The sequence below is a fragment of the Rhinoraja longicauda genome, chromosome 3, assembly GCF_053455715.1.
Source record: "Rhinoraja longicauda isolate Sanriku21f chromosome 3, sRhiLon1.1, whole genome shotgun sequence".
Taxonomy (NCBI): Eukaryota; Metazoa; Chordata; class Chondrichthyes; order Rajiformes; family Arhynchobatidae; genus Rhinoraja; species Rhinoraja longicauda.
In genome coordinates this window covers 95435050-95453014 of record NC_135955.1, presented here as the reverse complement: position 1 = coordinate 95453014, position 17965 = coordinate 95435050, and the positions used below count along the sequence as shown (strand labels likewise).

Sequence of the window (17965 nt, the reverse complement as noted above, 5' to 3'; positions counted from 1 at the left end):
CGGAGGAATGGTTGATGGAATTTAATACAGAGAAGTGTGAGGTGTTGCATTTTGGGATGTCTAACAAGGGCAGGACCTACACAGTGAATGGTCGGCCTCTGGGTAGTGTTGTGCATGGGAGTGCAGGTGCATGGTTCCTTGAAGGTGGAGGCGCAGGTAGGTCAGGTTGTCAAAAAGGCTTTTGGCACTTTGGCCTTCATCAGTCAGAGCATTGAGCATAGACGTTGGGAGGACATGTTGCAGTTGTATAAGACGTTGGTGAGACCGCACTTAGAATATTGTGTTCAGTTCTGGGCACCATGTTATAGGGAAGATATTGTCAAGCTTGAAATGGTTCAGACAAGCCGGGATGGAAACCAGGCCTCTGGCGCTGCTAGTTTTTGGAGCTCGAGGTAGAAATAGTCTGATTCCATGCACTACCATGCATTTTCATGTTTTAAATGCTCATTCCAACCATTGTCCCATCCTCTCAGTACTTAGACTCGCTGGGTGTAGGAAGTAAGCAGCCAGAGGCAAGATTCAAGATTTCAAGATCAATTTATTGTCACGTGTACCAATTAAAGTACAATGAAATTTGAGTGACCATACAGCCATACTAAGTGAAAAGCAACAAGACACACAGCCACATAAAATACAATTTCACATAAACATCCACCACAGCGGATTCCACATTCCTCACTGTGATGGAAGGTAATAAAGTTCAGTCACCTTCCTCTTTGGCAGGCACTGTACCAACATTTCAAAGGCAATTGGATGGGTACATGGACATTAAAGGTGTAGAGGGATGTGGGCCAAACGCAGGCAGGTGGGACTAGTGTGGATGGGGCATGTTGGTCGGTGTGGCCAAGTTCGGCCGAAGGGCCTGTTTCCACGCTGTGTGATTGTTTCACTTGGCTGTTTTCTCACTCCATGCTGGCGAAAGCTCTCTGATCTGAAGCCTCAGCTGCTACTTTCTCCATAGATGCTGCTTGACCCGAGTTAAGATGAGTTTAGTTTATTGTCAAAGATGGACACAAAAAGCTCGAGTAACTCAGCAGGTCAGGCAGCATCTCTGGAGAAGAGGAATAGGTGACGTTTCGGGTTGAGACACTTCAGTTTATTGTCACGTGTACCGGAGATACAGAGAAAAGTATTTGTTGCGTGCTAACCAGTCAGCCGTTTACAGTAAAAAGATACATGATAAAGGGAATAACGCTTAGTGCAAGGTAAAGCCAGTAAAGTCCGATCAAGGTTAGTCCGAGGCAATAGACAATAGGTGCAGGAGTAGGCCATTCGGCCCTTCGAGCCAGCACCACCATTCAATGTGATCATGGCTGATCATTCTCAATCAGTACCCCGTTCCTGCCTTCTCCCCATACCCCCTGACTCCGCTATCCTTAAGAGCTCTATCTAGCTCTCTCTTGAATGCATTCAGAGAATTGGCCTCCACTGCCTTCTGAGGCAGTGAATTCCACAGATTCACAACTCTCTGACTGAAAAAGTTTTTCCTCATCTCCGTTCTAAGTGGCCTACCCCTTATTCTTAAACTGTGGCCCCTGGTTCTGGACTCCCCCAACATTGGGAACATGTTTCCTGCCTCTAACGTGTCCAACCCCTTAATAATCTTATACGTTTCGATAAGATCCCCTCTCATCCTTCTAAATTCCAGTGTATACAAGCCTAGTCACTCCAGTCTTTCAACATATGACAGTCCCGCCATTCCGGGAATTAACCTAGTAAACCTACGCTGCACGCCCTCAATAGCAAGAATATCCTTCCTCAAATTTGGAGACCAAAACTGCACACAGTACGCCAGGTGCGGTCTCACCAATGAGGTAGATAGTAGTTCAGCACTGCTCCCTGGTTGTGGTGTAGGATGGCTCAGGAGAGAAGAGTGGTAAAATGTAAAGCCAGAGGGAGGCATAAAGGTGGTAGAGGGGCAGGATAGTGGGAGAAATGGAAGTGCAGCAGGGTGGGAGGTGGGCAGAGGAGTGCGAGGTTGGCTTTGCTTAAAGTTGGTGTGTTCAATGTTTGTATCCTTTTATCATCCTTTTTATCTGTCGTCTGAGGGCTTGATTGTAATCATGTATAGTTTTTTCTTTCAGTGGGCACAAAATGCTGGAGTAACTCAGCAGGTCAGGCAGCATCTCTGGAGAGAAGGAATGGGTGACGTTTCAGGTCGAGATCCTTCTTCAGACCCGAAACGTCAGTCTCGACCCGAAACGTCACCCATTCCTTCTCTCCAGAGACGCTGCCTGACCCGCTGAGTTACTCCAGCATTTTGTGTCTACCTTCGATTTAAACCAGCATCTGCAGTTCTTTCCTACGCTAGTCCTTTCTTTGACTGGATATCACGCAAACAAAAGCTTTTCATTACCTTGGTGCACGTGACAATAATAAACAAAACTAAACACAGTTTGCCTCTTGGTACAATGGAGTCTTTGACTCCACGAGTTATGTTAATGCAGAACGCACAAAGAGAAAGCTGAGGGTGGCGCAGCGGTAGAGTTGCTGCCTCACAGCGCCAGAGTCCCGGGTTCGATCCTGACTACGAGTGCTCTCTGTGTGGAGTTTGTACGCTCTCTCCGTGACCGCGTGGTTTTCCTCCGGGTGCTCCGGTTTCCTCCCACACTCCAAAGACGTGCGGGTTTGCAGGTTAATTGGCTTTGGTAAAAATAGTACATTGTCCCTAGTGTGTGTGTGTGTGTGTGTCCATAGATAGTGCTAGTGTACGGGGATCGCTGGTCAGCACGGACTCGGTGGGCCGAAGGGCCTGTTTCTGCGCTGTATCTCTAAAACTAAAACTCAAAACTAAAGATTGCAAATCTGAGCGTTGTGCTCCACTGAAACAAGGGTTCCACTGAAGGAAACGGTGTCATATGTTCTGTAGGAGCCATTTATGTTTATGCCAGCTATTGTTGCAGTAGGCAGTGGAGGCCAATTCTCTGAATGCATTCAAGAGAGAGCTGGATAGATTTCTTAAGGATAGCGGAGTCAGGGGGTATGGGGAGAAGGCAGGAACGGGGTACTGATTGAGAATGATCACATTGAATGGCGGTGCTGGCTCGAAGGGCCGAATGGCCTCCTCCTGCACCTATTGTCTATTGTCTATCTTACCGGGTTTTTTTTGGACTCTTGGGGGCAGTCATGAAATGCACAGGGTGGTGTATATATATATAGATTAGAGGCAGGAAACATGTTCCCAATGTTGGGGGAGTCCAGAACAAGGGGCCGCAGTTTAAGAATAAGGGGTAGGCCATTTAGAACGGAGATGAGGAAGAACTTTTTCAGTCAGAGAGTGGTGAAGGTGTGGAATTCTCTCAGAAGGCAGTGGAGGCCAGTTCGTTGGATGCTTTCAAGAGAGAGCTGGATAGATCTCTTAAGGATAGCGGAGTGAGGGGGTATGGGGAGAAGGCAGGAACGGTGTACTGATTGAGAATGATCACATTGAATGGCGATGCTGGCTCGAAGGGCTGAATGGCCTACTCCTGCACCTATTGTCTATTGTATGGGCATAGGGGACAGGAATGGGGAGGCACAGCGAGGGAGAGCCGACAGTTCTCCCCAGACCAGGGACAGAGCAGGCAGCTACAACTTGCATGCGGAATAAGGAAAGCCTGGTATGTTCATCTCCTTGTTCATACAACTACTTCAATAAACAACCAATTAAACTGGAAATAATGACTGGAAGATCTGCTGTGTTCGGTCTGTGTGAGATCACTCCTACTTACCTGTGTAGTAAGGGCAAGTGGAAAAGAGGTCACTGGAAAAGTCGGAAAGTTGCCGTTACACGTTCATTATCTTGCTACTTGGAGATAAACTGCTGCATTTGTACCGATTGATTCTGATTCATATTACATTGCAGTGTAATGTAGCTCATTTCACAACAAACTGTACACAGTTCTCTCTTACACGTTGTTCTCCGATTTTGGCATCAGCCCTTCTAGGTAAGACTAAATGAGTCAAAATTCACAAAGCACAACAACGCAACACTATTATTTGTCTTTATGCATTGCTATCTTGTATATTTGTCAGTTTGTTTGTACCTGAAATACAGCCAGAACGGTACACGATGGCGCAACAAAATTTTGGCCCACCTTACTAACCATTGGCCTGCAGTTCAAATGGTTGTTGTGTTTTAAACGCTTTTCACTTTTTAAACTTTAAAAATCACCTTTTAAACTTGAATAAATCCCTTCCCCACTTGTCCTGCCCGTCAGCCGCGCCTGCGCAGTAATACCTCCGTGTTCGACGTCACGATGGGAACCCAAAGGGACCGTGCCTGCGCAGTTTGGGCCCGTTGATCTCGTACAGATGCTCCCCGACTTACCGCTTACCATATTTCGACTTTGCGAGGGGTTTCCTCGGAATGTAACCCCGTCCATCATAAGTTGAGGAGCATTTGTACTTACGTATTGATAAGGGGGGTTGAGGGGGGATGGAGTGGGTGAGTGGGGGGGGGGGGGGAAGGGGGGAGTGAGGGAGGGGAGAGTGCTAGACCAATGCAGGAGAGGTTTGGACTCAACGGGTCCACAGCAGCTAGTGAATAAGAAAATACTTCCAGGCAAATTAAGTACCATTTATGTCACAGAAGATATTACACAAAAACCACAGGAAATTTATTTGATATAAACTTCCACAAAAAAAAGACCAAGACCAGGAAAAGAGGTATAGCTGTAGAAGAGGTATCAGTCTGAAGAAGGGTCTCGACCCGAAACGTCACCCATTCCTTCTCTCCTGAGATGCTGCCTGACCTGCTGAGTTACTCCAGCATTTTGTGAATAAATACCTTCGATTTGTACCAGCATCTGCAGTTATTTTCTTATATAGCTGTAGAATTCATTGCCACAGACGGCTGTGGAGGCCAAGCCAATGGATATTTTTAAGGCAGAGATTGATAAATTCTTGAAGCTCGACACAAAAAGCTGGAGTAACTCAGCGGGTCAGGCAGCATCTCTGAGAAAAGGAATAGGTGACGTTTCACAGCGTCAAAACCCTTCTTCAGACTGAGAGTCGGGGAAAGGAAACGAGAGATATAGACAGTGATGTGGGGAGATGGGGAATAATTGAATGAAAGATGTGCAAAAAACAAACGATGATAAAGGAAACAGGCCATTGCTCGCTGTGGTCTAGGTGAGAACGAGTCACAGACAATGAGACTCAACAAGAAGCTGGTGCGACTTGGATGGGGGAGGGATGGAGAGCGAGGGAACGTAGGGGTTACTTGAAGTTAGAGAAATCAATATACATACCGCTGGGGTGTAAGCTGCCCAAGAGAAATATGAGATGCTGTTCCTCCAATTTGCGTTTAGCCTCACTCTGACAATGGAGGAGGCCCAGGACAGAATAGCCAGTGTGGGAATGGGAAGGGGAATTAAAGTGTTTGTCAACTGGGAGATCAGGTTCTTGATCAGTACAAGTGTCAAGGGTTATGGGGGAGAAGGCAGAAGAATGGGGTTGAGAGGGAAAGACTAGATGGGCCGAATAGCCTAATTCTGCTCCTATCACTTGAGAAGTGGGAAAACATACATCCCAGATTCAGGGACAGTTTACCTCATTGGAGACCCTCGGACTATCTTAGATCGGACTTTATTCAAATTTATCCCGCACTAAACATTATTCATATTATTCCCTTTATCATTTATCTGTGTGGACGGCCTGATTGTAATCATGTATTGTCTTTCACTGTACCTCGGTACATGTGACAATAAACAAGAAACTAAACTAAACTAAAATATAATACACAAGTAGGAAGGTCCTCAGTCTTTGGACAGCTTTATCCCTTGACTGTAATTTAAACTTGCATATACACCGATCAGCCAAAACATTATGACCTGATGAGCCAAAACATTATGCCCACCAGCCTAATATGCTGTTGGTCCTCCGTGTGCAGCCCCATACGCAGCAGGGTGCGATGCATTGTGTATTGTGACACATTCCTCCCGTGACCGCCATTAACATTTTCTGTGACTTGTGCCACAGTCGACCTTCTGTCGGTTCGGACCAGACGGGATAGCCTTCGTTGCCCTCGCGGATCGATGAGCCTTGGGCGCCCAACACCCTGTCTGTCGTCGGTTTGTGGTTTGTCCCCCCTTGGACCACTGTCGGTCGGTACTCACCACTGCTGACCGGGAGCACCCCACAAGCCTTGCCGTTCCAGAGATGCTCTGACCCAGTCGTCTGGCTATAACAATTTGGCCCTTGTCAAAGTTGCTCAGGTCTTTACTCCTGCCCATTTGTCCTGCATCCAACACAGCAACTTCAAGAACTGACTATTCACTTGCTGCCTAATATATCCCACCCCTTGACAGGTGCCATTGTAACAAGATAATCAATGTTATTCACTTCGCCTGTCAGTGGTCATAATATTTTGGCTGGTATCACAAAATGCTGGAGTAATTCAGCCGGTCAGGCAGCATCCCAGGAGAGAAGGAATGGGTGACGTTTCGGGTCGAGACCCTTCTTCAGATTGATGTCAGGGGAGGGGGCGGGACAAAGAAAGGATGTAGGTGGAGACAGGAAGACTAGTGGGAGAACTGGGAAGGGGGAGGGGAAAGAGAGGGACAGAGGAGCTATCTAAAGTTAGAGAAGTCAATGTTCATACCGCTGGGGTGTAAGCTGCCCAAGCGAAATATGAGGTGATGTTCCTCCAATTTGCGGTAGACCTCACTATGACACTGGAGGAGGCCCATGACAGAAAGGTCAGACTGGGAGTGGGAGGGGGAGTTGAAGTGCTGAGCCACCGGGAGATCAAATGTTTTGGCTGATCGGTCGGTGTACATCTCTCCCCGTTTGACTGAATGCGATCGCTCGATGACGTTTGTTCCCCATCTCTACGAGCGATTATCCCTGTCTGCAGTTCGTTTGTTGGCTGCCTGTCAATTTTAAATATTAATGCTGTGTACTGTTGTCTTTAATTCCAGACAACACTGAACAGGACACCCCCCTGTGGGATCAAATTACTTCAGAGCAGATTCTGCTTCTGGTTTATGTTTAGTTTAGTTTGGAGATACAGCATGGAAACAGGCCCACCAAGTCTGTGCTGACTAACAATAGACAATAGACGATAGGTGCAGGAGTAGGCCATTCGGCCCTTCGAGCCAGCACCGCCATTCAATGTGATCACGGCTGATCATTCTCAATCAGTACCCCGTTCCTGCTTTCTCCCCATACCCCCTGACTCCGCTATCCTTAAGAGCTCTATCTAGCTCTCTCTTGAATGCATTCAGAGAATTGGCCTCCACTGCCTTCTGAGCCAGAGAATTCCACAGATTCACAAATCTCTGACTGAAAAAGGTTTTTCCTCATCTCCGTTCTAAATGGCAGTTTACCCCTTATTCTTAAACTGTGGCCCCTGGTTCTGGACTCCCCCAACATTGGGAACATGTTTCATGCCTCTAACGTGTCCAACCCCTTAATAATCTTGTACGTTTCGATAAGATCCCCTCTCATCCTTCTAAATGGCTCACCCGTACACTTCCATCTTATACTCTAGGGATAGTTTACAGAAGTCATTTAACCTGCGAACCTGCATGTCTTTGGAGTGCGGGAGGAAACCGGAGCACCCGGAGAGAACCCGCGCAGGACACGGGGAGAACGTACAAACTCCTGTACAGACAGCGCCCGTAGTCAGGATCGAACCCGTGTCTCAGGGTGGTTCAATGGCGCAGAGGTGGAGATGCTGCCATACAAGAGTTGTGCCAAAAGCCCTGTTTCCGATTCTATGTCTCTTATGTCAGGGGTTGTGGGGAAAAGGCAGGAGAATGGCGTTGAGAGGGAGAGATAGATCAGCCATGAGTGAATGACGTGTAGACTCGATGGGCTGAATGGCTGAATTCTACTCCTAAAACCTGTGAACTATGAACTTGTGAATCTATGGATGGGACATGCTATGGAATCGTGAGTGTGGAATTTAGCTTTTGGATCTTGGACTGCCAGAGTTCAGCTCTGTAATTGATTGATTTTGTGAGTGTTATTATTAAGCAAGTCGTGGAGGTTTTATTTGATGTTCTGTACATAGTTAGTCATTTGTCAGAAATCAATTAAGCAAGGCAAAGTTGAAGCCATGGCAAAGTAAATGACCCAGGTGAAGTACATAGTTTACATTCCATGCAGCACTCTCTCGTTTCTTGTTATAGAGATACAGTGCGGACACAGGCCCTTCGGCCCAACGAGTCCGCGCCGACCAGCGATCCCCGCACGCTAACACTAACACTACCCTACACCCACTGGGGACAATTTACAATTTTTACCGAAGCCAATTAACCTACAAACCTGCACGTCTTTGGAGTGTGGGAGGAAACCGGAGCACCGGAAGAAAACCCACGCAGGTCACGGGGAGAACGTACAAACTCCGTACAGACAGCGCCCGTAGTCAGGACTGAACCCGGGTCTCTGGCGCTGTGAGGCAGCAGCTAAACCACCCCAATTTTGGGTTTTGTTTGGGGAAAAAGGTTATGGGTGTCTACTAGTAGTTTGTCTTTCTCATAATCAGGTCCCTGCTCACTCTCCGATGCTCCACAGAAAAGAAACAGAGTTAGAAGAATCATAGAGTCATACAGCGATACAGCGTAGATACAGGCCCATCGGCCCAACTTGTCCACACTCACCAACATGCTCCTTCTACATTCGTCCCACCTGCTGTGTTCAGAACAAATCAGAGCCCACCAAGGAAATGTGGCATCCACAATGGTCCATTGTTGGCTGTGGAAGAGGTGGTAACAACAGGATATAACTTCACCTATTGCTTTTCTCCCGAGATGCTGCCTGACCCGCTGAGTTAACATAGAAACAGGAGGAGGCCATTTGGCCCTTCAAGCCAACACCTTCATTCATTGTGATCATGGCTGATCATCCACAATCAGTAACCCGTGCCTGCCTTCTCCCCATATCCCTTGATTCCACTCGCCCCCTAGAGCTCTATCTAACTCTCTTTTAAATCCATCCAGTGAACTGGCCCCCACTGCCTTCTGTGGCAGAGAATTCCACAAATTCACAACTCTCTGGGTGAAAAAGGTTTCTTCTCACCTCAGTTTCAAATTGGCCTCCCCTTTATTCTGACAACTGAGGTGAGAAGAAGCTTTTCCACCCAGAGCGTTACTCCGGCACGGTGGCGCAGCGGTAGAGTTGCTGCCTTACAGCGAATGCAGCGCCGGAGACTCAGGTTCGATCCTGACTACGGGCGCCGTCTTTACGGAGTTTGTACGTTCTCCCCGTGACCTGCGTGGGTTTTCTCCGAGATCTTCGGTTTCCTCCCACACTCCAAAGACGTACAGGTTTGTAGGTTAATTGACTGGGTAAATGTAAAAATTGTCCCTAGTGTGTGTAGGATAGTGTTAATGTGCGGGGATCGCTGGGCGGCGCGGACTCGGTGGGCCGAAGGGCCTGTTTCCGCGCTGTATCTCATTAAATCTAAAAATCCAGCATTTTGCGCCTATCTTCTGTCCTCACAGCTAATAGATGGAAGAATTTGCCATTGGCTCTTACGGCACTTACTGCATTTTAGGCATTGTTCCCATGTTGAAATGGAGTTGGTAACGTGCCTGATGTACAATACTGCCGCTGACTAAATTACCACTGCTTTGCGACTGGCAAAAACAACAGCTGTTATGCAATAACTCAAATGACAGAAGAGGTGCACCATTTCACAAGGTGTGCACCTGCTTGTCCCTTCAAACTCCTCCTACCTGCCTGCCTACCGCACCTGTGAGCGAGTCTGTGGATCCACCCCACTCATCAAACACCTGCGAGCCCACAGAACCGGAGTGGAAGTGCATTACTCTCTTGGTGCAGGGGAAATGTAGGTTTGAAGCTTGTTTACCTTTTTATATACTCGGTGCCACTCCAAGGCATTTTTATTTCCTGATTAAGTCTGCGTAGCTCGGTTCAGTTTATTGTCCCGTGTACCGAGGTACGGTGAGAAGCGTTTTGTTGCGTGCTAACCGGTCAACAGAAAGACGATACATGATTACGATCGTGCCGTCCGGTGGAGAGATATATGATAAGGGGAGTAACGTTTAGTGCAAGATAAAGTCCCATTAAAGGTAGTACAATGTGTCTCCAGTCAGGTAGACAGTAGGTTAGGACCACTCTCTACTTGTTGATGGGATGGTTTAGTTGCCTGATAAGAGCTGGGGTGAAACTGTCCTCATTGCTTCGTCAGAAGCATAATCTTTGCATTTCAGCAGCACTGTCAACAGAAGATGATGAAATTGTAATCTAAACGTGAATTTCAGCACCGTTTGACTCTGCTTCCTTGGTTCTATAGGAATCACAAGGAACTGCAGGTGCTGGTTTATGGGGAGTGGGCGGGGGGGGAAGACACAAAGTGCTGGAGTAACTCAGCTGGTCAGGCAGCGTCAATGGAGAACATGGATAGACGACGTTTCGGGTTGGGACCTTTTTTCACACCGAAACTTCGCCTATCCATGTTCTCCAGGGATGCTGCCTGACCCGCTGATTTACACCAGCACTTTGTGTCTGTAGGAATATGTTCTACTTATCTGGACAACTGGAGACCAGCAATGTTTTCAAAAAAAATGCATCAATAATTGCTTAATTATGTACTTGAAACTCGTGGTAAATTATTTGAAATGTCAAGGTTTTGACATATTGGTTGTATGGGGCTGTGAAGGCACGTTGCGTTTTACACGGGGGTTACAAGTATGAAGCTTCAAACACGGATCATTTATCCACATACACGACTTAATCCCTTGGATTAAGGAGCGCAGGAGGATGAGGGGTGATCTTATAGAGGTGTACAAAATCATGAGAGGAATAGATGGGGCAGACGCACAGAGTCTCTTGCCCAGAGTAGGGGAATCGAGGACCAGAGGACATAGGTTTAAGGTGAGGAGGGAAGGATTTAATAGGAACCTGAGGGGTAACGTTTTTACACCATGGGTGGTGTGTGTGTGGAACGAGCTGCCGGAGGAGGTAGTTGAGGCAGGGACTATTGTAACGTTTAACTAGGGTTGCCAACTGTCCCGTATTAGCCGGGACATCCCGAATTTTGGGCTAAATTGGTTTGTCCCGTACGGGACTGCTCTTGTCCCGTATTAGGCCGTTGGGCCGTAGTAGGCCGGGACAATGTAGACAAAAGAAGTGTGTTCGGGGAGCGGGGCTGAATGTGTTCGCCTAACGGAGGTTGCATAGCAACCCGCCTCCCGGCCCTGGCGACCGCCATTGGTGGAGCGGGAGCACGTGGCCGCTGGCTGGGTTAGGTCACGTGGGGCGCGGGGTGGTGACGTCACCTTGTCCCGTATTTGGGAAGTGAGATAGTTGGCACCCCCTACGTTTAACAGACATTTCGACAGGTACTTGGATAGGACAGGTTTAGAGGGACATGGGCCAAATGCAGGTTGAAGGCCTGTTTCCACGATGTATCTCAAACATAAACTAACTGATAAACAACATTGAGCGGCAGTTGGTTGATTCTTAGCAAGACTTTGATGAAAGTTAATCCTTGTCTGATAATTCCAGATGTATATTTTAAATTGGGATCGGAAAATCACTGTGATCAATTGCTCCGTCTTCCTCGGTTCTCACAGAGATTAGTTGTCGCTTGGGGGTGCCAACTATTTTACTCCCAAATATGGGACAAGGTGACGTCACCGCCCCGCTCCCTGCGCCCCACGTGACTTCACCCAGCCAGCGGCCACGCGCTCCCGCTCCACCAATGGCGGCCACCCGGGACGGGAGGCGGGTTGCTACGCAACCTCCGTCAGGCGGCGCCCGGGCCTCCAGGCCTACACTGTCCGGAGTTAAAATGTCGGAAACCTAGAGTGTCGGGACCTAAATTGTCTGGACCTAAACTGTCGGGGCCTACAGCGTCGGGGCCTACAGCATCGGGGCCTACAGCGTCGGGGCCTACAGTGTCGGGGCCTACAGTGTCGGGGCCTACAGCGTTCGGGCCTACAGCATTGGGGCCTACAGTGTCCGGGCCTACAGTGTCCAGGCCTACACTGTCCAGGCCTACACTGTCCGGGCCTACAGTGTCCGGGCCTACACCGTCCGGGCCTACAGCATCATGGCCTACAGTGTCGGGGCCTACAGCGCCCCCCGGGCCTAATACGGGACAAGGGCGGTCCCATACAGGACAAACCAATTTAGCCCAAAATACGGGATGTCCCGGCTAATACGGGACAGTTGGCAACCCTAGTTGTCGCATTTCCTATGGGCTGACCATCACGCCATGCGGCATGTTTTCTCAATAAGCTCTTGCTCAAATGTATTCTCAAAACCAATAAGAAGTCATTGTGTCCCATTAACACACTCCTTCTACCATCCTGCCCTCTTTGTTCCAGCCACGTCTGCTATCTGCTGCCAAAGCCACAAGACTACACTTGGAGAACAGAAAATCATTGTTCTCAACAATAGGCCATACATGTTTTTTTCTCAATCTGCACATCCTGTTTTAAATCAGTCGGTATGTATTAGTTTTGTTTAGTTTAGAGACACAGCGCGGAAACAAGCCCCTCGGCCCACCGAATCCGCGCCAACCAGCGGTCCCCGAACATTAACACTATCCTACACTCGGGACAAATCACATTTATACCAAGCCAATTTTTCATTTCATTGCACATTTATGTGTATGTGACAAATAAATTGACTATTGACAATTGGCATACAAATCTGTACGACTTTGGAGTGTGGGTGGAAACCCACGCAGGTCATGGGGAGAACGTACAAACTCCGTACAGACAGTGCCTGTAGTCAGGATCAAAGATACTAGAGGAGCAAGATGGACCATTCCATCAAAACCGCCTATACTGAAGTGTAGTGCGCAAAGGAGCGTAACATCTGCCATTTTAGTAGGCAAAACCCGCCGTTCGCTATGCCTCTCGCAGTGTAATCATTGTTTTGGGGGAACAGTATGTGTGACGATACCATTAAAATGCAGAATATATCTCATCTATCAATTCACAGACTTTTGTTATTTTTATTTTAAAATGTTTTTCTGCAAGTTTCTGCCTACTAAATTGGCGCCGTGACGTACTACGGTTTTTAGGGTCGAATGGTCTACCTTGCTCTGCTCTATTACCTTTGGTCAGGATGGAACCCGGTTTCTGGCGCTGTGAGGCAGCAACTCTACCGCTGCGCCACCCTCTTCCGATTGTGTGTATGAGCAGATGAACACAGAAATTTCCAGAAACCCTGTTGGATTCTGATTCTTTTTGCCTGGATTTTAGACTCTGTGTTATAATATTCTAATATCCCCAGCTGCTGCCATTATTCTTCAAGCTCTAATCCCACTGTCACCGATTGTGCAAGTTTCCAAACTCTCTGAATGGCAACTCTGTGCAGTTGTTATGTGATCATTCTGCCACATCATTTGCTCCTCATAAACTATTTGAAATAGGAAGATCCGGAACAATGACATTGAAAGGCTTTTGGTCTTGTAGCTTCTTCACTCACAGGCTGGTGTGCAAGGCCCCATCGGACGCCAAACATCCTTTGCACCACCTCGCCCAGGATTCACAGCAACTGGGACCTCAACGCCTGTCGTCTCGTCACCCTTTCTCCCGTCATGCAGCGACCCTCTGTGGCTCCGGTTCCAACATACTAGGAGCATGGCCAGTTTCCACACTGTATCACTCTATGACTCTATGACACCCGGAGAAAACCCACGCGGTCACGAGGAGTAGGTAAAACTCCGTACAGACAGCCGCTGGAGTCAGGATCGAACCCGGGTCCCTGGATCTGTGAAGCAGCAACTCTCTACCACTGCGCCACCGTGCCCCATAAAACGTGGAGGATGCTGATTCACCATAAATTAGCTCTTACATTTTAAAAAATTGCATTTTGTTGTAGATTGGAGAATATCCAATTTTTCGTTAATTTCCAACTCAAATATTTGACTTGTCATCAGATATGTTCAACGATGACATTAATGTGATAAGTAAAAACATGAATAGTTGAAGGAAATACCTTCGCAGGCAGACTGGAGCAGTTACATAAAATTTACAACAATTAACCTTAGGAATGCATATTGGGAAATCAAGATGTTGTTATTCTGGAAGTGTCTGTCAGTTGAATGACGCGTTAATGAGGGGAAGCTGACGCCAAATTGCGGCCCAAAATAAAACCGACTCCAATGAGTCACTCCTGTTCACTATATAATTAGACTTCAACATAAAACTTGGCAAACCTGTAATCTACGACTGTGTTTGGCACTGCAATAGAACTGGTGCATGGTTTGAATAGCGTCTAGTTTAAGGCCCTGTCCCACTTAGGCTATTTTAAGGTGACTGCCGGAGACTAGTCTATCTCCGAACGTTTGCCAGGGTGTCGCGGGCTTGATCGTGAGGAGTCTTCAATGAATCGTAGCGGATCTCGGCGCGTCGTGGAAAAAAGTTCCAGATAGAAATTTCTCGGCAACAGCTGGCTTGTGGCCAAGTATCGTTGCTTATCGCGGGCGCTGTCTGTCGCACGCTGTCCCCAGGTTTGCTAGGTTGTCGCAGATGCATTTAGAAGCACGTAATATTAAATTAAGACAAGGCATTTGAAGATACCAGAAGATAGTTTTGTTTAACCAATTTATTTACCGTCAGGGCATTTGACGGGTAGATTGGAGGCGACAGTTTGACGGTCAGGTGAGCGTGGGAATTTTGCGATGTTTCCGAAGACGGTGCGATCTCTTAGCCAGGTGGTAGTTTCACAAAAAAAGTAACTTGTATCGGCCTGACTCGGCATTGTCGTGGTCATTGTCATGGTCATTGTCGTGGTCATTGTCGTGGTCATTGTCGTGGTCAGTGTCGTGGTCATTGTCATGGTCATTGTCGTGGTCATTGTGGTCATTGTCATGGTCATTGTCGTGGTCATTGTCGTGGTCATTGTCGTAGGGTAAAAGAAAATTTTGGCGATCTGCTACGACTTTGACAGTCGCCGGCAGTCGCCTCAAAAATCGTGTAACTGGGACAGGCCCTTTAGTTTAGTGTCAGGTGTACCGAGGTACAGTGAAAAGCTTTTTCGTTGCATGCTAACCAGTCAGCGGAAAGACGATATGTGATTACAACTGGGCCATCCACAGTGTGCAGATACAGAAGAAAGGGAATAACATTTAGTGAAGATAAAGTCCAGTGGAGTCAAAAGTGACTTATTGTCAGGAAAATAACTGCAGATGCTGGTTTAAATCGAAGGTAGACACAAAAGTCTGAAGAAGGGTCTCGACCCGAAACGTCACCCATTCCTTTCTCTCCTGAGATGCTGCCTGACCCGCTGAGTAACTCCAACATTTTGTGTCTACCTGTGATTTATTGTCATATGTTCCAGACAGAACAATTAAATTCTTACTCGCAGCAGCGCGACAGAAAATGTAAACATCTTGCTCTGTATACTCTACTCTATCGTATCCTATAAATAATATAACACGGATAGGAGGCACGGTGGCGCAGCGGTAGAGTTGCTGCCTTACAGCGCCAGAGACCCGGGTTCCATCCCGACTACGGGCGCTGTCTGTACGGAGTTTGTACGTTCTCCCCGTGACCTGAGTGGGTTTTCTCCGAGATCTTCGGTTTCCTCCCACACTCCAAAGACGTACAGGTTTGCAGGTTAATTGGCTTGGTATGAATGTAAATTGCCCCTCGTGTGTGTAGGATAGTGTTAGTGTGCGGGGATCGCTGGTCGGCATGCTGAAGGACCTGTTTCAGCACTGTACCTCTGTTTTAGATTTAGATTTAGAGATACAGCGCGGAAACAGGCCCACCGGGTCCGCGCCGCCCAGCGATCCCCGCACATTAACACTATCCTACACACCCTAGGGACAATTTTTACATTTGCCCAGCCAATTAACCTACATACCTGTACGTCTTTGGAGTGAAGCCACTCCAAAGTGACGCTAATCTAAACTGAAGGTGTCGTTTTTGGTCTGGACCCTCCTTCAGACTGGTTGAACGAGGGGGGAGGGGAGCTGGGAGATTGGGAGTGACAGGTAACAGGTGGACACAGGCATGGGGGCTGGGGGGGGGGGGGGTGTTTGATAGGCAGATGTTTGGAACAAATGTCAGAGGTTAAGACAGAAGGCGTGAGACAGAATGATTAAAGAGTTGTAAAGCCCAGAAGCTTCGCGATTCATAGTTTAGTCGGTGACGTGTGGTGTTCAAGACCCTGATGGTTGTCGGGAAGAAGCCATTCGTGAACCTGGGGATCACAATTACACCTGCTCTCCTACATATGTGAAGCAGCAGCCTGGCCACTCCCTCGTCTCCCCTCTCCCATCAGGCAAAAGGTATCGAAATTGTGAAAACGCACACCACCAGGTTCAGTTTGTTCCCAGCTGTTATCAGGCGACCGAACCATCCTATCCCACAACCAGAGAGCAGTGCGGAACTACTACCTACCTCATTGGTGATCCTCGGACCATCCTTGGTCGGACTCTTGCTGGATTTGCCTTGAGCTAAACGTTATTCCCTTATCATGTATCTATTCACTGTAAATGGCTCGATTGTAATCGTGTGTTGTCTTTCCGCTGACTGGTTAGCACGCAGCAAAAGCTTTTCACTGTACCTCGGTACACGTGACAACAAACTAAACCGTGAACTGTAAACAGCAGGTTTGGTCGAGGTTGCTGGCATTCAACAGTTGCAAAACGTTTTTGTTCTTTGGTATGGGCGGCACAGCTGGTAGAGCCGCTGCCTAGGGTTGCCAACTGTCCCGTATTAGCCGGGACATCCCGCACTTTGGGCCAAATTGGTTTGTCCCGTACGGGACCGCCCTAGTCCCGTATTAGTTGGGTAGCCAACTTCCTCACTCCCAACGAAGGGACAAAGAGTGTCGTCACCGCCCCGCGCCCCCACGTGACCTCACCCAGCCAGCGGCCACATGCTCCCGCTCCACCAATGGCGGCCGCCCGGGCCGGGCGGCCACCATTGGTGGAGCGGGAGCACGTGGCCGCTGGCTGGGTGAGGTCACGGGGGGCACGGGGCGGTGACAAAAGACACTAGACAATAGGAGCAGGAAGAGGCCATTCGGCCCTTCGAGCCAGCTCTGCCATTCAATGTGATCATGGCTTATCATTCTCAATCAGTACCCCGTCCCTGCCTTCTCCCCATACCCCCTGACTCCGCTATCCTTAAGAGCTCTATCCAGCTCTCGCTTGAATGCATTCAGAGAATTGGCCTCCACTGCCTTCTGAGGCAGAGAATTCCACAGATTCACAACTCTCTGACTGAAAAAGTTTTTCCTCATCTCAGTTCTAAATGGCCTACCCCTTATTCTTAAACTGTGGCCCCTTGTTCTGGACTCCCCCAACATTGGGAACATGTTGGCAACCCTACCCCTGCCTCACATTTCCAGAGACCCAGGATGGATCCTGACCGCAGGGTGCTGTCTGTGTAGAGTTTGCACGTTCTCCCTGTGACCACGTGGGTTTCCTCCGGGTGCCTTGGATTCCTCCCACGTTCCAAAAACGTGCCTGGGAGCGTTTGTAGGCTAATTGGCCTCGGTGAAATGTTCCCCACCTGTGTGGGAAGTGGGAGCACATAGAACGAGTGTCGACGGGTGATCGCAGGCCGGCGTGGACCTGACGGGCCGAAGGGCCTGTTTCCGTATTCCATTTCCCTGAACTCGAAAAACTAACCTGGTGTTTGTTGCTCACAACAATTGGTGGTAAAACCCAAGGTAGCAGTGGGATGAAAGAAAACTGGTGTCATGCAAAGAGCGCAGCGGTAGAGTTGCTGCCTCACAGCGCCAGAGACACGGGTTCCATCCTGACCGCGGGTGTTGTCCGTACGGGGTTTGTACATTCTCCCCGTGACCTGCGTGGGTTTTCTCCGGCTGCTCCGGTTTCCACTCACACTCCAAAGATGTGCAGGTTTGTAAGTTAATTGGCTTGGTAAGATTGGTAATTGTCCCTCGTGTGGGTAGGATAGTGTTAATGTGCGGGGATCGTTGGTCGGCGCGGACCCGGTGAGCCGATGGGCCTGTATCTCTACACTAAACTAAACTAAATTAAAGCAACCACTATTTAATATTTCTGTCATATGAA

At 48.3% G+C, this 17965-nt stretch overlaps 1 protein-coding gene across 2 annotated transcripts in view; it reads left to right on the top strand.

Annotated features, from left to right (window-relative positions):
- The window catches only part of acsl1a (acyl-CoA synthetase long chain family member 1a), a 179699-nt gene that overhangs the window by 50519 nt on the left and 111215 nt on the right, over window positions 1-17965 (top strand). Inside the window, exon 1 of one of the 2 annotated variants that reach the window (XM_078396685.1) lies at window positions 9604-9778. The exons of the other annotated variant lie outside the window; for it this stretch is intronic. The gene's annotated coding sequence lies outside the window, so the exon portion shown is untranslated. Of the gene's footprint in view, window positions 1-9603; window positions 9779-17965 lie in introns of those variants that run through there. 2 annotated transcript variants of the gene reach the window in all.